This window comes from Scomber scombrus, chromosome 24, assembly GCF_963691925.1.
Source record: "Scomber scombrus chromosome 24, fScoSco1.1, whole genome shotgun sequence".
NCBI lineage: Eukaryota > Metazoa > Chordata > Actinopteri > Scombriformes > Scombridae > Scomber > Scomber scombrus.
In genome coordinates, this window is record NC_084993.1 from 75,577 (window position 1) to 83,512 (window position 7,936).

A 7,936-nucleotide genomic window follows, 5' to 3' on the forward strand; every position below is an offset into this window, starting at 1 on the left:
ATCACAGTGACATCACAGTGACATCACAGTGACATCACAGTGACATCACAGAGACATCCTGGTCAGTGACATCACAGTGACATCACAGTGACATCACAGAGACATCCTGGTCAGTGACATCACAGTGACATCACAGAGACAGTGACATCACAGAGACATCACAGAGACATCCTGGTCAGTGACATCACAGTGACATCACAGTGACATCACAGTGACATCACAGTGACATCACAGTGACATCACAGTGACATCATCAGGAGGAGCGGTAGCACTGACCTTCATGTCTCTGATGGACGCCTCCGTCTCCACGGAGACAGACGTGTCACAGCTTCCTCTGCGGGATGAAGCTCCGCCCAGCGACGCCAGTGTGGCGGCGGACAGCGTGGACGCCGTCCTAGAGCCCTGTGACATCATCAATACCCGATCAATAATCAATAATCAATAGGTCCGATCAGACAGAACACACCGCTGCTAATGTTCAACTCACTTTATCCAGGAAGTCTCTGTCAGGCCTCTCCTCCACCTGCACACACACACACCTGGTTACCATGGAGACACACACTATAACACACACCTGGTTACCATGGAGACACACACTATAACACACACCTGGTTACCATGGAGACACACACTATAACACACACCTGGTCCTAATAACCATTTTCAAAATGATTACGATTTTTTTGCCAGCCTCTGAACACAGAGTTAAATTAGTTCATAATCCACTTAAAATAGGAAATACAATGAATAGGCTGACATTTGATTGTTTTTTGTATGTACAGTCCATATCCATATCTGGAAAGTATATAGACCCAGGGTTCAAAATTAGCGGTCGCCAGTGGCAACTAACTTTGATGCTTTGGCGAGTAAAGGAAGCCGGCTGATATATATCCATGTAGGAGTGTGAGTGTCGAACCATTTAACAGGAGACCTGTGTCATTCTGATCAAACTAAGAGGGGACCTGTGTCATTCTGATCAAACTAAGAGGGGACCTGTGTCATTCTGATCAAACTAAGAGGGACCTGTGTCATTCTGATCAAACTAAGAGGGACCTGTGTCATTCTGATCAAACTAAGAGGGGACCTGTGTCATTCTGATCAAACTAAGAGGGGACCTGTGTCATTTTGATCAAACTAAGAGGGACCTGTGTCACTCTGATCAAACTAAGAGGGACCTGTGTCATTCTGATCAAACTAAGTGGGGACCAACTTTTCTGTTTTAGAGCACTAAGTTCAAAACAAAATTCTACACATGAAACTCTCTTTAAAACTCTGCTTCCTGTTTTGCTATTTATGAGAGTGGCTGTAAGGTACACTACACTGTATATCTCAGTGATCATTCCCATACATGTTCATCTACACAACTGAAGATTAAAAACTAATATTTGGTTTTTCTTCTTTTGAGAGATAACAAAAATATTTGTCCTTCTTTTTTGATACTCTGTAAGACAAATAACAATCACTGAAGACATGTGAGAGGAGTAGGAGGTAGGAGGAGGAGTTGGCTGAATAAGTGGGACTGTCCAGACCTGCATATAAACAGTCACGGCTCCTCAATGAAAGTTCACCAGAGTCTTTGGCATCTTTTGGAAGTCATTTCTGTGACAGAAAATCTTCTCTACAAGATGAGGTAAGATGTGCCGAGCAATCGTTTTTTCTCTTCACAAAAATTTGTTTTAAAAATATACATCCTCTAGAGTATATAAAATGATGGTAACCAGTCACCACTTGTTCTTAAAGCGTTGCTATGAAAATGTATAACCACTTTTTCTTTTTCCCTTTCTTTTTCCAGAAAAGTCAAATCAGTCATTGTTCATCCATGTTCATGGACATTCACAGAGCAGAAGAAAGGTATATTTTTGCACAGTATTTCTAAATATGTATCACCCAGTTTTCTTTGTCATCCATCTTTTATGTGTAAACGAGTGAACCTATAATAAGTGATGAATGAAAAACTGACCTGTTAACAAATGACCATGTTAAGAGATAACTGATAATTATGATGCTAATGAATGAGAAATAAAACCCTAGAACATTTAAATCATAGCACAATGCCTTCAATGTCCTTTCCAATCATATTTATGATACTTTCTTGTCTATCAACAGTAAACAAAGTCTGGATTCTGGGTGACAGTAATGTCAGACGCAGTGAAGAACACGCAGGAGACCATGGGGACCAACCTTGGTGTATGTGCCCATATCCAGTGGTTTGGCAGGGAGGCATGTGTTGGGACTCCCTACTTCAAGTCTTCCACCAGTGCCTTAAAGGAACAACTGCTCCAGATGTGCTACTGATTCACTGCGGTGGAAATGACTTGGGACGTGTGAAAAGCGTGCTGCTTGTCAAAGCAATGAAGAAGGACCTGCACTACCTCCACCAACAGTTTCCCCAGATGAAGATTATTCTTTCTTCAATCAACCAGAGACGCCAATGGAGGTACGGCCCACCAGGGAAGATGGATAAAGCACGGAAGTTTGTCAACAGTGTTATGGACACTTTCATTCTGGGTTGTGATGGGAGGACTGTACATCATCCAGACATCGTGTTTGACAAGCCAGGGCTATTTCTGAGAGACAACGTCCATTTAACTGCTAGAGGTCTGAATTGCCATGGTTCTGAAAGACTCTATCCTCTAAAGTTGATGTTGGATTACATTTTTAGGCCACAATTCTTCAGTCAGCCAAGGGATTTGAAGATGGGCAGTATGCTGATAGCATATGCTATGTCTATTTCCCCTCAATGTTACAAATGTAACTGTGTAATGTAACATGGATGATCATGTCTTCACTTCAATTAAATCATTTCATTTAAAATGAATATCTTGCATTATTTATTGTTACATGCCAAATGATCGTTAATTGAAGTTTAAGTGTTGTTCATAGTATAAAAATGATAATTAGTTCATTATCACATACATATATATACATAGCTACAGTATATATAAAATACATATAAATCAAATTTCAATCACATAGGTAACTACACAATGATTTTTACAGTTAGAAATAAAAGGGTTTGCATGAAGATAATTTCTTTTGAATTTTGATTAAACACTAAAACCAAATTTTTGCTATTGTTGCTTGACTAATTCTTTAAGCAGGGTTTCAATCAATTGTATAATAAACCTTTTGTATGTGTAATTATAGGAATTATTTGTTAATTTGCATTAAATAAAAAGGTCCACACTTGGTTTGTATGGAATGACAGGGGTCCACTGTTGGCTGGTACATAATGACACACACTCCAGCATCATTCTAATGAGCACATTTTCATTTAAACTTAATACAAACATTTCTTTTAAAGTAGCACCAGTAATGTTATTAATGTAGATGTAGTGTGTATAAGTAAGCCATCAAAAGGTTACTGGCATTATAGTATTGGCATAACAATTTAACATATATGGGATAGAGGAGGAACAGAGTGTCATCAGTTCATCTGGAGGGTGGATTAAGATCACAAAGTCCTATGTTACACTACTGCAACAAATATTTCTACTGTCAATTAATTTTTCTAAATACTGGAGTTTAATTCCCTTTGACTGCATTGTTGGCATGAGAAAAAAACAACAACTCAGAACTAAACTCACTAAAACTCAGGGTTTGACATGACCTAATGGCCTGGAGGCACACAAATGTATATTTGTATTACATTTAAATTACAAATGTATAAATCTAGTTAATTCCATCTTTATTCATACATGCTGGAGTGTGTATGTCGCTCCATGCTATCTCAATGGGAACTTGTTTCATTATGTACCAGCCAACAGTGGACCCATGTCATTCCATATAAGCCAAGTGTGGACTTGTTTCTGTAATGCAAAACAATAAATAAAATGCATTCCTATACAGCTTGAGGATGCAAGTACATTAAAATGAATTATCTTTAAAAAGTAGAAGTCTGATGGTAGGTGGCCCCCACAGGGTTTCATATGGGATATTAGGTGGCCACAGATTAACTTTTGACCTGCTGTCCCTGATAAAGTTACCCACAGCCTCTGTCAAAACCAGCACAATAATTAAAGATATTAAAATAAATAAAAATAAATTGACAGTAGTTCTTAGAGAAAGGTAGTACTTAGTGTTTGGTCATTTTTTTCTTTTGCAAATATGTTTCTTCCTCTGTGTCTCTACAGAGACCTGGGATTTATATCAAAATAAAATAATTCAACTGTTAAAGTTAGATTCCAGCATTGCTAGATTGTATCCACATACTGTGTGTTGTTTGGATCATTTAGCTTTTACACAATTTAAACTTTAGAAGGTTCCCTCTTGGACTGTTAAGAATGACAGAGGCAATGCAATTATGGATGAGTAATGACGGAGGAGGAAATTATCCTTATTAAGGGACAATAATTTATAATAAATCTATATTATGTAAACCCCATATAAAGTAAAATGTTGTGGCTAATACTGCAGTCCTTGCTTTTAGTGCATGCAGCCATGTTACTTTTGAATTGCATTATGTATTCTCAAATGGGGCCATCTTTTTTTATTATTATTATTTGTATTGAAGAGACTGAGAATAGATAGAATAATGATAACACTAAGTTAAATTATCAATCTTTAAAAGAAACTGAGAAAGTCTGAGAAACAAAGACTCATTAGGTGAATGAATGAGTCGTTAGGTGAATGAATGAGTCGTTAGGTGAATGAATGAGTCGTTAGGTGAATGAATGAGTCGTTAGGTGAATGAATGAGTCGTTAGGTGAATGAATGGGTCGTTAGGTGAATGAATGAGTCGTTAGGTGAATGAATGAGTCGTTAGGTGAATGAATGGGTCGTTAGGTGAATGAATGAGTCGTTAGGTGAATGAATGGGTCGTTAGGTGAATGAATGAGTCGTTAGGTGAATGAATGAGTCGTTAGGTGAATGAATGAGTCGTTAGGTGAATGAATGAGTCGTTAGGTGAATGAATGAGTCGTTAGGTGAATGAATGGGTCGTTAGGTGAATGAATGAGTCGTTAGGTGAATGAATGAGTCGTTAGGTGAATGAATGAGTCGTTAGGTGAATGAATGAGTCGTTAGGTGAATGAATGGGTCGTTAGGTGAATGAATGAGTCGTTAGGTGAATGAATGAGTCGTTAGGTGAATGAATGAGTCGTTAGGTGAATGAATGGGTCGTTAGGTGAATGAATGGGTCGTTAGGTGAATGAATGAGTCGTTAGGTGAATGAATGAGTCGTTAGGTGAATGAATGGGTCGTTAGGTGAATGAATGGGTCGTTAGGTGAATGAATGAGTCGTTAGGTGAATGAATGGGTCGTTAGGTGAATGAATGGGTCGTTAGGTGAATGAATGAGTCGTTAGGTGAATGAATGGGTCGTTAGGTGAATGAATGAGTCGTTAGGTGAATGAATGAGTCGTTAGGTGAATGAATGGGTCGTTAGGTGAATGAATGGGTCGTTAGGTGAATGAATGAGTCGTTAGGTGAATGAATGAGTCGTTAGGTGAATGAATGGGTCGTTAGGTGAATGAATGAGTCGTTAGGTGAATGAATGAGTCGTTAGGTGAATGAATGAGTCGTTAGGTGAATGAATGGGTCGTTAGGTGAATGAATGAGTCGTTAGGTGAATGAATGGGTCGTTAGGTGAATGAATGGGTCGTTAGGTGAATGAATGGGTCGTTAGGTGAATGAATGAGTCGTTAGGTGAATGAATGGGTCGTTAGGTGAATGAATGAGTCGTTAGGTGAATGAATGGGTCGTTAGGTGAATGAATGGGTCGTTAGGTGAATGAATGAGTCGTTAGGTGAATGAATGAGTCGTTAGGTGAATGAATGAGTCGTTAGGTGAATGAATGGGTCGTTAGGTGAATGAATGGGTCGTTAGGTGAATGAATGAGTCGTTAGGTGAATGAATGAGTCGTTAGGTGAATGAATGGGTCGTTAGGTGAATGAATGGGTCGTTAGGTGAATGAATGAGTCGTTAGGTGAATGAATGAGTCGTTAGGTGAATGAATGAGTCGTTAGGTGAATGAATGAGTCGTTAGGTGAATGAATGAGTCGTTAGGTGAATGAATGGGTCGTTAGGTGAATGAATGAGTCGTTAGGTGAATGAATGGGTCGTTAGGTGAATGAATGAGTCGTTAGGTGAATGAATGAGTCGTTAGGTGAATGAATGAGTCGTTAGGTGAATGAATGAGTCGTTAGGTGAATGAATGAGTCGTTAGGTGAATGAATGGGTCGTTAGGTGAATGAATGAGTCGTTAGGTGAATGAATGAGTCGTTAGGTGAATGAATGGGTCGTTAGGTGAATGAATGAGTCGTTAGGTGAATGAATGAGTCGTTAGGTGAATGAATGGGTCGTTAGGTGAATGAATGAGTCGTTAGGTGAATGAATGAGTCGTTAGGTGAATGAATGGGTCGTTAGGTGAATGAATGAGTCGTTAGGTGAATGAATGAGTCGTTAGGTGAATGAATGAGTCGTTAGGTGAATGAATGAGTCGTTAGGTGAATGAATGGGTCGTTAGGTGAATGAATGGGTCGTTAGGTGAATGAATGAGTCGTTAGGTGAATGAATGAGTCGTTAGGTGAATGAATGGGTCGTTAGGTGAATGAATGAGTCGTTAGGTGAATGAATGAGTCGTTAGGTGAATGAATGAGTCGTTAGGTGAATGAATGGGTCGTTAGGTGAATGAATGAGTCGTTAGGTGAATGAATGGGTCGTTAGGTGAATGAATGGGTCGTTAGGTGAATGAATGGGTCGTTAGGTGAATGAATGAGTCGTTAGGTGAATGAATGGGTCGTTAGGTGAATGAATTAGTCGTTAGGTGAATGAATGGGTCGTTAGGTGAATGAATGAGTCGTTAGGTGAATGAATGGGTCGTTAGGTGAATGAATGGGTCGTTAGGTGAATGAATGGGTCGTTAGGTGAATGAATGAGTCGTTAGGTGAATGAATGGGTCGTTAGGTGAATGAATTAGTCGTTAGGTGAATGAATGGGTCGTTAGGTGAATGAATGGGTCGTTAGGTGAATGAATGAGTCGTTAGGTGAATGAATGAGTCGTTAGGTGAATGAATGGGTCGTTAGGTGAATGAATGGGTCGTTAGGTGAATGAATGAGTCGTTAGGTGAATGAATGAGTCGTTAGGTGAATGAATGGGTCGTTAGGTGAATGAATGGGTCGTTAGGTGAATGAATGAGTCGTTAGGTGAATGAATGAGTCGTTAGGTGAATGAATGAGTCGTTAGGTGAATGAATGAGTCGTTAGGTGAATGAATGAGTCGTTAGGTGAATGAATGGGTCGTTAGGTGAATGAATGAGTCGTTAGGTGAATGAATGGGTCGTTAGGTGAATGAATGAGTCGTTAGGTGAATGAATGAGTCGTTAGGTGAATGAATGAGTCGTTAGGTGAATGAATGAGTCGTTAGGTGAATGAATGAGTCGTTAGGTGAATGAATGGGTCGTTAGGTGAATGAATGAGTCGTTAGGTGAATGAATGAGTCGTTAGGTGAATGAATGGGTCGTTAGGTGAATGAATGAGTCGTTAGGTGAATGAATGAGTCGTTAGGTGAATGAATGGGTCGTTAGGTGAATGAATGGGTCGTTAGGTGAATGAATGAGTCGTTAGGTGAATGAATGAGTCGTTAGGTGAATGAATGAGTCGTTAGGTGAATGAATGAGTCGTTAGGTGAATGAATGAGTCGTTAGGTGAATGAATGGGTACAGACAGCTCCACTGCAGTATGTTGAGGTCCACTCTTTGATAGGTAATCTTGGCAATTTCCTTAAAAAAAATTAAAAGTCCCATTTTCAGTAATATTATGGGAAAACACCTTAAAAGTAAATGTTATATTCTATTTTTGGTTTTTCAAAATAAGCAGAAACATAAGACCCCTCTTGGCAGGTTGGTCTGACAGGTCCCCTGTTACCCCTATTGGTGTGTATGTGTGTGTGTGTGTGTGTGTGTGTGTATATGAGTGTGTGTGTGTGTGTGTGTGTG